The sequence below is a fragment of the Dromaius novaehollandiae genome, chromosome 10, assembly GCF_036370855.1.
Source record: "Dromaius novaehollandiae isolate bDroNov1 chromosome 10, bDroNov1.hap1, whole genome shotgun sequence".
NCBI classification, from domain to species: Eukaryota; Metazoa; Chordata; class Aves; order Casuariiformes; family Dromaiidae; genus Dromaius; species Dromaius novaehollandiae.
The window spans coordinates 4,998,109-5,010,224 of NC_088107.1; the positions used below are offsets into that span (position 1 = coordinate 4,998,109).

The window sequence follows — 12,116 nt, forward strand, 5'->3', positions numbered from 1 at the left end:
GGGGTTAAAAAAAAGAAATAGTCAATGTTGCTTTGAGGTTATTTTGAAAACTGAAACTGAATAGGTCAATACCCCTTAAGCTTTTTGGTCTTTAATTCTCTTAATGGTATGGCAGCAATCGTTAATTGTATTATTAAAAAAGCTTTGATGACTGTATTAATGTAATGTGACCTCAGATCAGTCAAGATCACATTTTCATTATGATTAATAGATTCCTTGTCCTGAAACATTGATCTCATCTTCAGCTGAATATGTCAGCTGCAGAGTGGACTTTTTCACTTCTGAGCAGTAGATGGCAATATTGTATTTCATTCTGCAGTGTACTATGCTATAAATGCTCACCTCAGAAAGGGGCCATGAACTTTTTCCCTCAGCTTCTGAGGCTGGTTTTGCACTTATACAGTATATTAAAAATTCCAGCAGCAAAATAATTCAAAATTACATTTCGAATCCAAATTTTTTTCAGTGTCTGGTGTCAAGTGCCTGACGTACAAAGTGGAGCACCCAAACTGCCTGATCCTGCGTGCTACCTCTGAGAATGATCGTTTGCATGCTATGGAGCTTTTTCTCTCTGGAAGCTGCAGGATATGACCCCTGGAAGTAACATCATCCACTTGGTTGCAGTCCGATTTTTCTAGCTCTTTGGTGGGTTTTCTACCTTTGATTGCATCAACAGGAAGAAAGCTGTCAACTCCTTTAGTTTATAGCATGACTGTGGAAGTTCAGGAAGGTTCCTAGATAGCACGTTGTCCTCTTTTTTACTGTAATATTTGGACAAACCTTTTAGTAGATCCTGGAGAGGATGAGAAGAGATGCTTTACAAACAGCCAGGACTCAGAATGGTGTGTGTTACAGGGTCTCACACACACTGGCTGTACCGTGCCCTCATGTGCTGTGTTGCTGAGTGGGCAGACAAGGATTTTGGAAAGGAAGTGACATCTGGGGTCAGCACTTAATGAAAATGAAATATGCTGTGGCAGCTTGAAGATACCACATATGTAAAATGCTATGCCTTTATTGTCCTGTGGGCATATGCCATGTGTCTCCACAGTTTGGTGAGGTACCGAGGTAATTGCCTTAAAACTCCTTGCTACACAGGGTATTGCAGGATGGTAGCACACACACCAAGTGATGGGAAGCAGAGGGGTGCACTGACTGGTGTTAAAGCTTCAGTGCCGCTGACTTATCTATAAATAACTGCTGTCTGTTGTAATTGGTCACATCACAGTCCATGGTGATCTTTTATATTATTGCTGGCTGCTGGAAAACTCCCGGAGGCATAAAATAGATACCAGGAAGATCCTGCATCCAGCAGTGTGTTTCCCCATGCGGCGCAATATGGTAAAACAGAAACAGTGTTTACAAGAAGATGATGAAGAATTGTCTGTAGCAGAAAGGATGAAAAAAGAGATTGCATTTCTGAAATGATAGCAGCAGGCCATCTCTTATGCAGGATATTGCTGGGTCTTGTGCAAAGAAAATCTTCATAGGGTTTCTAGTGGTACACTGAATGGGTATTATTTGCCTCTGACTTACATATGGCTATTTTTCAGCTCTTCACAGAATGATGATACCTTGCAAGAAATAGATAGCTAGAGAAAGAGAAGTCATTTGTTGGCTAATGTGAGATGTGTGGGGGTGAAATACATAGTATTCTCTATTCTGAAGGATCCAGAACACTTCACAGACCAAGAATGACAGATACTACATGCCATTAAATGCAGTCAGCATTGGGGTGAACCACAAAACTGAGGTGAAGCTGCACAGCACTAGGAGTCAAGAGTTTTATTTAGGGAGGGCAGAAAAACACTGGATTAGACATGCAGGAAGGGATCTGGGTGTAAAGGATGGAATTGCCAAGCTTTGCTCAGTAGAGAGCATTTGAAATCCTAACTCTTTTGAGAGTTGAGAGCTGTACTAACTGTAGAGTTCTGGTGGTTCTAAGGTTACTATATGAGTGGGTTTTTTTTAATTAGTATTTTTAAAATCCACACTTAATTTCTACCTCCATTTTAAGCTGCCTTTGTCCCGCTACAATATACAGTGCAATCCACTACATGCATTAGAGAATGCATGCTTCACTGGCCTAATAAAAACTTTGCTCATGTTGGCAAAGAATTTATTAGAACTGAAATCTTTCCAGCACTACACAAATGCTGGCATAGAGATCAGGACTGTGGAGGGCCCTGTCAACAGCCTCTCAATTGACTTTTACTGACTGATGTCTGAAGATTAGGTGGTATTGTAGGGCATTTAATTTAACAAAGGATTGCTGTGAGTTCTTAGCTTCTACGCTGGGTATCAGCTATCAGTAGGAATTCTTTGGTTCCAGCAATTTGGTTGTGATTGGAAGGAGCATTGAAAGTCCACATAGCTTTTGGTTAGAAACATATGCCAGGACAGTGTCAATGTGACAGAAGTGGGGTAAAAAGTCCACAAGGAAGAGAGCAGCAGGATGCCTTCTGTGGCCTCAGACAGTCACACCAAGTGATTCCTGGAGCCTTGTTTGAAAGCAGGTTATATTGCTAGCTGTATAAAGACAGAAACTGTACAAAAGCCACTGCTCACCTACGAAAAAGTTTAGGCTATTCTGGCATGCATTTGCTCATTCAGGAGAAAATTACCCTGCTGTGGCTGGAAAGGGTGCTTAGCTGTAGTAAGGACATTACCTGCTCAATATACTGATTTCTGTAAAGCAATGAAGTATCTGGCCCTGATCCAGCAGAGCACTCTAATAACATGAGGCTAGTCTAAGATGAATGCTTGTTGATCTTCAGCCTCAGCGTCCGCCCTTCTATATGACGGTGTCAGTGGATGAAGATGTATGCCCAGGGCCAAATACAGACCACCTGCTTTTGTGCTGAACTCTCCTTGGCTTCTTCCAGCCAGGATCCAATAACTCTGTATATAGTGGGTGCTCTGAATTGTTCACTGTGCTCATGAAGTTAAATGCCTGTATTTATCTTAGGTTCCATCATAAGCAGCCTGCATATGGTCTAATGTATATGGTTTGGTCTTAAAATACTGCAACAACAATGTAGTAATGATTAATTTATAGCAATTACCTCTCAGCCAGTAAAAAAAAAAAAAAAAGAAAAGAAACAAATTGTGAGTATAATTAGCAATTGATAGAACACACTGGAGAAATTAGATGAAGAACTTCAGAAACATCTGAAAATCCAGATGAAGACTTACAGAGGTTTGCCTTCATTTGAAGACTGCGTAAGTAAGAATTCAGCACTGAGATTCCTCAAATTCAGAAGGGAACAAAACTGAGAAAAGTCAGTATCTGGTCGGAAATGGTAAAGTTAGCAACCTGCTAGAAGGAGGAAAGCTCTGGAACTGTAAAATTCTAGCCAAAAACAATGCTGCAGTTGAGGAAATGAGCTCATCTGAAGTAGATCCTGAGATCCAGGAGTAAACCTGAGTAATCAGGTTGTACTGGCATAAGACAACAACAAAACAAAAACTATGTTTGGAGAAGACTACAGTATTCTGCAAACTGTGGTGGCAAAGCTTTCCTCAGCACCCATCTTTGAGGACTGTGTGCCAGAACAGAGCCCCTCCAATCTCCTGAAGTCAAACTTGGCTTTCCAGGCTAATCCCCGCTGCTCTGGCACCTTGCATAAAGATAAAGGTAAGCTGGTGAGACACCTTCTTCCTCTTTCTCTTATTCAAGCAGTTCTTTCTCCTTCATATGACTGGTTCCCATTGAGAGTAGCTAACTTTGGGAGGGGAGGGGTGTTTCAGCTCCTAGATTGCTGGTGTAGAGTTAGATTTTTGTTTCACTGATAGTTATTATTGTTGCTGTAGTCTTCAGGTACTGAGAGAAGAAATGAGAAAACTCCTCTGACACCAATTTTCACCATGACAGTAATTTGAGCAGAAACAGCTTTGCCTACAAATAAATAAATAAATAAATATTATATGAAAAGCTTCGGTTGGAGCTGCCATGTTCACTCTTGTTTCTAAAGCCCCCACAGGCCATGTCACATATGTGGGTCATGAGGTCTATTGATTATGTGTCAGACCCTTAGGTGTCAGTAATCAATAACACTAACCTGCAGAAAACGTGGCTGAGATTTGCTAAACCAGCTCTTCACATTGTTCTTTTTCTTGTATTTAAGTTTTCTGTGCCTCGCTAATAATAACAGAATGCATACCAGCCAAGGCAGGGGAGACAATACCATCATTTGGCTACCAACTCATTTACTGTCCACTTTCATCTGATTCTGCATGACTTCTGGTGAGATGATAGGGTGAGGAGGGGCAAGGCAGGAAAGGGTATTTCCAATTGAATGGCTTCTGAGAAGTAGAAATGAAAGTGATTGAGTTGGGAGGACCTAAACATTTTGACCCTGACAGCTTATTAATATTTAACGAGGTGCCAGATTTTTCTTTGACACTGGAAATTGTTGCGACTGTCTGTCTCCAGCAGACTGAGTCTGCTTTTTCCCTCCACCATATCTAATGTACCTGCTTTCTGTTTTGCAGAGTCCTTATCCACAAATGCTTCCCTTTATTTGCTGTTTGTGAGAATAAAAAACCCCATAGTTTGGCTGATTAAGTTGTGAGTTTTTTCATTCAAACTTTATATCTCTTTATGTTCTCAGTGGGTCACGGAGCAGACTATAGTTTTCTTCTGTTGATTGTGGTTTTTAGAGTCATTCTTCAAATAACTTTGACAAAACATTTTATTTATTTACTGTATTAGTTTGTATATTGCTTGTGAGACTGTGACAGGTCTTTGAAATGCGAGCAGCTCTGATGAGAGAAATTTAAAAATTTTGAATTTCTATTCTTGTTTTTGTTTGTATTAGTGTGATACCTCAAGACCGTGTGTGAAATTGGGATCCTACTGGGGTTGGGAGAAAAGTCTCTGCCATAAAGATAATGCAGCATCGAACGAGTAATACTCAATAAAGGAGATGAAGAGTAGGAGAAAGTGGTATCTGTATATATTATTTAGGCGGTCTGCATCCCCACTCTTTTGATGCCTGTCTCTCTCTCTTCATTATCGAGGTTGATTAGCTTCCTAATGTAGATGTGTAGACCTAAATGACTCTTCCAAGATCACATAGAAAGGCTGTGGCAGGGCTGAATATTGAACCAGTTTCCCAAATCTCAGTCCAGTGTCCTGAATACATAAAAAGGGGCTTTCAAACAACCTTAAGCATTTATCTTTCCCTGCTCCCAATTAAGTCAATGAAAAAATCTCTTCGCTAAAGAGTTATTTCTGTGCTAAACTGAGAGACGGGATCTCTGGATTACAGAGAGCTTGTGTTTGGCTTTAGAAATTTCTGACCAAGATCATAAATTCTAAATGCTGTTTCTGTGAATGTTCCACAGCCTGGGTGTAAACTTTGAAATCTCAGAGTTTAGGTATTTAGGGATTCACTTGGACTTACTCATCAGTCTACTTTGGTAATTTTTTCATTGCGCCCCAAGACTGATGTCAAGGTACTTCTTGTCTATTTTGCTGGTTTGAAGAGTAGTCCAGAATATCTTTTAAAATTTTATATTATTTTTTTACTGCTCCAGCTGCTCTGTCAAGTCTGACTCTGATAATTCATATGTTCCTCTTTAATACAGCTGGGCAAACATTTGGTGATTTGAGTTTACAGTGTGTATTACGCCGTGCCATTGGGGAATCAGCTTCCATTTTGCATTTAGAAAGTTTTAAAATGAAACCTGAAAATATTTTCACTCTCTTTTTTTAGTGAGACTAAAAATGTTTAAATTGCAAAGCACCCTGTTGGTGCCCTGAGCTCTCTGCATTGCATAAAATCAGTCATTTCAGTGGTAATCCGGTTACAACTGTGCTCAGTTACGCACTTGTACTGTGAGTTGCCAAGTATTTGCCTAGTTGCAGAGGATAAAACCTGTTTGGAAAGATCAGTATTTGGGTAAAAAGTGAAGGAGGGGTAAGCTTGGAGGGAAAGGCTGCTGAGGGGAGGAGGAATGCTTGGAGCTGAGAAGAGGGGCACTGCAAGGAAGAGGGGCATTAGGAAGAGACAGGGCAAATGCAGAAAAGACAGAGAAAAATGAAAGAAAAAAACCAAGAGGAGAAAATATGAAGGTAGTACGGCCTGGCGGATGAGGAGATAGTCCTAGTAGACAGAAAAGGTGATTTACGTCCAGCCTTGCAAGTGAACTTCTGAGTGACTGTGGACCATTTGTATCACCTCCTTGTCCTCAGTTTCACCTTCTGTAAGATAGGTCCTATAGTACTTACCCTCCTTTGAGATGCATGGATGGGAAAGGCTAGATAAGAGCTACAGTAACACTGGTTATACTGATTTATTGTTTTTTCCTTGCTAAGTCAGCATTTAGCCAATGGCACCCTGCCCTTTCACTTGTAGAAGAACTAAAAACCTAAAGAAAGAAAAACACACTGCTCTTCGGCTCTCTTTCGGGAAAGGAGGGAGGCTTTTAATTATTTAAGCATCTCCTTTTCATGTTGCTTCTGGTTTTTGAATCGTTATCGTTATTGTTGTTAAGGCTATAGGCTCTACATAAATCCTTTAAATAAATAATAAATAAGTCATATCATTAAGTAATACACTGGTATTATTTATGGCTGTAGGGAGAGGGTAAGAATGCTGTGCATAAGATTGTGTTTAAAATGTAAAGAGCCCCCCGTTAGACTCATCATTTCAAACCTCACCTTCTGGAGTTTAGGCTCTTGCTTTTGGAAGTCATCCTGGGAGATGGACTGGCTCTGAAAGCATTAGCCAACGCGTTGGCTGTCTGTGGTGCTGCTGGCTCTTGGGCGTGTTGCATGGCCGCTGCTGAGCTCCGTTCTGTCGTGCAGCCCTCTCATCCCAACCTGCGAAAGAGATCCTCTCGCTGGAAGGACCACAGGTTTTGCATCGGGCAGCACCTAGCAGCGTGCGTGCGGCAGCGGCGTGCTGGGCTGGTGAGAGACCAGTGTCATTAGGCTTCCTAGCTGCTCAGGTCTGGCGGCACCACAGATAGTTCATTGCCTCCAAGTCATTCTTTGTTTGAACGAATGAAGGTCTAATATTTAGCAGGCTGTCCTGGAAGTCTCCTCTCACAGCTCTGTCACTGAGATCTGCTCTCCTCCAGTAAAAGCAGAACTAGTCATTTCATGTTGGAACATATATGTGTATATATATGTGTATGTATATACATATATATATAAAAATATATATTGGTAATTATAGAAAGATATCAGTCCATAAATGTTATTTTTCAAATGAAAACTCAAATTAATTTAACTTTGAAGATATTGTAGTTAAAGAATTTTAGACTTCATTTTTATTTTTGTCCAGATTCTTTCTGTCTGATTATTTTTCCTTGGCTGAATTTTCCACACAATTTAAGTATCTGAAAGAAAAAAATTCTCTCAGCTATAGCCCTGCTTCCTAGATGTGTCTCAGCATTGCCAAGTGGCTGGGGACACATCAATTCTGTAATTTGATGATAATAAGCAAGAAGATTACAGAGGTATTATCAGTGGGTGATGAGGAGAAGTATAATCTTATCAATAATTATCTCTTTATGCAGGGTGATAAGTGTCTTTGCTGGACTGTTATCTGTAAGTGTGTAACTGTTTTTCAGGAGGACTTCTTAAAGCCCGGAAAAATCAAGTTCTCCTTGGGGCATGCTCTGAGCATGGCAGTGTCACCGTGTGCAGGACGACCAGTCCCTAGATGTGCATGACAATACCGCTGTTACACACCACAGGGAAGAGAGCGACTCTGCGGCGAAACGTGGTGATGCTTCATGTGCGGGAGGACGGAGGCTGAGCCTGTCAGCATCTCCTGGAGGCCTTTCAGTTGTGCAGGTAAAACTGAATTTTTTTATGCCTTTCAGGCTGCTGGGAGAGGAGTGAGAACAGGGGACAGGGCTGGTCCAGGCCCTGTTTGCTCTGGAGGGTTTGCGAGAGGAGGGAAGTGGAGCAGGACCAGCAGGGGCAGTGATAGCAGGCAGGGCTGCCTTTTGCCGCTGTGGGGTGAGGTGGGTCTGAGCGCAACTCCTTTTGCTGGGAGGCCTTTGCCTGCTTCTCCGACACAGGTTATAGCCTCACATTTTGACCTTTCCCTCAACCCCAAAAGTCACATTTGTAGGTGCTTCCCAGGCAGCTGCCTACTTTTCCTGTACCTTGGGCCAGCTTTTGTGGGAACCCTATCAGTTCTTCCCTAGAAGCAATGGGTTTTCTCTTCTCCTCCTAGGGTATGCTGGTTTTGTTTTGGAGACTGAGTTTTCACAGTATACAGAGACTCACTGTCACAGTGAAAATAGGTGAGGCTGACTTGCATGTTGCCCTCACTCTCAAGAGAAACACTCTATATTTAAACACACAGCAAATTCCCACCATTACATGCTGTGTTTTAGTTTCATGCGGTGAAACCCAGCTCTTTGTGACCATGTAACTCTGCTGGCAGGGGTGTCCTGGATTTAGCAGGAAGGGAGGAGCAGTGGTGCATTACTAGTCAGGTGGTTGGCTGTATGGTCTGCAAGTCCTTTGTGCCTAGGCACAGATTTATTTTTAGTTTCCAACGTGTTGTGTGGTTATTTGGCTGTGCCCCGAACACGTTGAGGAGTGGGAGGTACAACAGATGATGCATTATTGTTGCAACTTCATTGAAGTCATTGATGCTGCTTTTGTTTACACCTCATTTATTGCTGTGGGTGCAATTTTCACAGGGATCTTCTTTTTTTAAAGTTGGGTTTCAAATTCAACTTCCAAGCACCTGCTTTGCTACCCTAGAACTACCTTTACAGGACTTACCTTCCCATATATAACTGAGGAGCGTAGTCTTCCACTGGCAACTCCTCTGTCTTAAGGACGTATAAATAAATCTGCTGGCCTTTATCTGCTTTTGCATCAGCTAGGTGGACCTGGCTCCAGTGAGGTGGAAAAACTCTGAAGTTTCTTTTCCCTGGGGCAGGATCCATCCATCTCATTGCCAGTGAGAAATAGCACGAAGTCAGCATGACTAACATTCAGAAACTTACTGCTGTCCTTACCCTTATTGCAAGTCCCCAGCTGGGACTTCAGCTCACTGCACTTAAAGGCAGAGGTTCAGTGCACTAATGCAGTTAGTGCATTTAGCCAGCACACATTCTGATCCCCTCACCCAATCCCACCAATCACTAATATAGTTTCCTCTTGCTTATTCTAAATTGGCTTTAATTTTCATTTAAATAATTCTTAAGTGTGACTTTTTCAGTATAAGACTGGGAACTATGACTAATTATAAAATCATTACATGATTAAACTCAATTAACTTCAAATAACCCTTGAAATTTGCTTAATGTCAGCCCTTGGCCCTGCTTGAACCAATAAATATTGCTCACCTTTTGTAGTGGGTATGAAAAGAGGTGGTTGCAGAGCATGGTTGTTCACAGTCTACCATGCTGGAGAACAGCCTTACGGAACAGGGTTAAATTGGTCCCAAAGAGTTGAGTACTGTCACATCAAGACCAAAGTCTTCTGCTCCTCCCTGGGATATTTTTTCCCATATTTTTCTCTCAAGTAAGAAAGCTTTGAAAATTCTTTTCCACCTTCCATTCAATGTTCCCAGTCTGCTTTGCAAATGTTAATAAGGGTTAAATGTCACAAAACCACCACGGCATGGGAAAGTACTGTTATTCCCACTTGGACAAGCGATACCAGGGCATAGATGAGTGAACTGAATTGCAGAACAATCAATGTCAAGAATGAAATCCTAGGAGTTCTGATGTCCTATTATATATTTTAGCTAAAGGTGTTTCTCACATAATGCTACAAGTTTCACATAGCCTTTTGAGAGAAAGGGTCACCTTTCTCAGTTATCGGACACATCTGGTTGTTGGGTTTTTTGGGGGCTTTATGAAGCCATCTCTGGCATCTCTGGTTCCAGACTGGCTTACAGCTAGATCCTGGCAACAGACCTGGCAAAAGTGTGCAGAAGAATCCCAGCCACTGTATTTCTGTGTTCCGTTCCTGTGAGGACAGAAGGAGGATGTCATTATGTTACTGTTCCTGGCAGTCTGCACCAACTGGGAAACTGGAGAAGACAGTAGCATTGTTCTCGCTGAAGGTAGACAGTAGGTGATGGATATAATTTTTTCAGTAGATAATTAGATGGGCATGGTAACTAGACAATCATAAAGGTGCCTGATCATCTACTCACAAATATCCCTCATATGGTGTGCTGGCCATGAAATGTTCTCCAAATCTTTTTGACTTCTAGTCCTTCTCCATTATCTCTTTAAAAAATATTAGCCTTCTTGCTGGGTCCTGCCTGAAAATGAGTTTAGGGGCAGCCTCCTGGAGAAAATACTTGCCTTTTTTTCTTTCTCTCTTTTTTTTTGCCAGAGACACTTAGTACTGCAATCACTGTTGAAATAATAGTAATGGCAACTGGGTCTCAAGGAAGCAGGAGGAGAGTTGATTAACTTACCTGTGTGCAATAGAGCAAAATGTTTAGTCTTCAGATTTTTGGAGACTGGATTTTTTTGTCCATTGACAAAAAATGATGAATGTAAATGGATCATCAGAGTTCACTATTAACAGTGTTTCCTTTTGCTTTTGATTACTGGAACTCCTGTAGCCCTTTGTAGACTCTTGAAGGACATCTCATGAGGTCTTGACCCGTCTATTAAACAATAGAAGTAGTGAGAGAGCGAGACAGGATGTAAACACTCATCCCTAAACATGAGCGTTTATATCTCCAACTTGCTGTTTGAGTCTGGGTTTGTGGCTGGGAGTGCCCTAAGGTCATCACTGAACAGCTTGTTCAACTGCGACTTCTGAATGATGAATGCCCTCACTTAAATTACAGATCACTGTCCCGTGGCAAAAATCGCCATTATTATTGGCCTCAGCAGGGGCACCCAAAGGGTAACTGGACCATGGTGTAGGGCTTCACCTGATACAACACTAGTCTCCCCTGATGGCAAATGGAAATTTGGCAACAATTTGTCCTCTAGGACACATGGTGGAGAAGTTTGGCTCACCGCTTGCCATTCCATCTCTTTACTAAAGACAGAGTTTTCCTCTCTCTGATACTGCCTGTCAGATTAGTTAGGGTCAAAAGCTGAATACTTAGATATTTGACCTTTGAGTGAACCTTGCTAAAATAAAGACAAGGGAATCAGTTCTACAGTGCTCTGTCCAGTAGTTGAGGATCAATTTGAACTTCAAAGAATGGGTAGTTCTTAAAGACAGAGAGACAGTTGTATTCCTGAAATCAGCAGAGCATACAAGTTCCCCTCATCTCTTTGGGGGAAAATTCTCCCATGGGTCTGGTCTGTAGTTTCTGTTCGTATTGTGTTGTTCCTTCTGCCATGACAAGCCCTCATAAAAACAGATTAAAAGAAACAAGTTGGGATCCAAGATGGCAGGGGGGTGAGGGCAGCGCTGTGTTTCATTACTTGCATTAAAGTGGCTTGTGGACTGGAATTATTTTGGGGAATGTCTGCACCTCTGTTCAGATAGAGAGAAATTTAATAATCAAGGCAAACCGCCTGTCCATGATGTGCCTACTGGGGCAAAGCAAAGTCATGAGAAGTCCTCCTTTCCTCTCTGAAGGAGAGTGCGTGTAGCAGAAGCTGCAATGGTTAAAGGGCAGTAAGAGTTTGGGCCGCTCTGAAGTGTGTTGAGCCGTGTGTGGAGTCGAGGCAAATGTCTGGCAGCCGTTTGCTTGCGCCAGCCTGCAGACCTCCTCTTGCATTGGTCAGTCGAGAGCCAGCTGCAGTGGTAATACCTCCCTGCTGCTCTCCTGACAGATTGGGTTTGACCCTTAACTTCCCTTTCCACCTGCTGATTACTTGGTCATGTTCTCTCCTAATGCCCTTTCCACCTGACGGTGGCCTGGTTTTGTCATTCTCCCATTCTGCTGCTGCCCTCTCCACCTTTTGGCTATTTGTTCTTACTCTCTCCTCCTCCCTGCCTTCCTCGTCCTCCTGCCCATCCCAAAGATCATCTTTAATTTCCAAAATATTTAAGGCAGCTGACTCCCAGCAAGCCAGTCTCTAAAGTCTACTTGTTGGTGGGGGCAGGGGAGAGGGAGTGAAAATCAGGGCTTTCCCTTTTAATTTGTGCTCTGTTGCTGCTGGTTTGACCTTTAATCAGGTGCCTGGGTGTTGTTTGCTTGCTGATG

General features: G+C 42.2%; 1 long non-coding RNA gene across 1 annotated transcript in view; it reads left to right on the top strand.

Annotated features, from left to right (window-relative positions):
- Positions 1–482: 482 nt before the first annotated feature.
- The window catches only part of LOC135329423 (uncharacterized), an 85,733-nt gene continuing 74,099 nt past the window's right edge, over positions 483–12,116 (top strand). The window contains exons 1-2 of the long non-coding RNA XR_010390925.1: positions 483–3,637; positions 7,585–7,810. This is a non-coding gene — a long non-coding RNA (uncharacterized LOC135329423). The remainder of the gene's footprint in view (positions 3,638–7,584; positions 7,811–12,116) is intronic.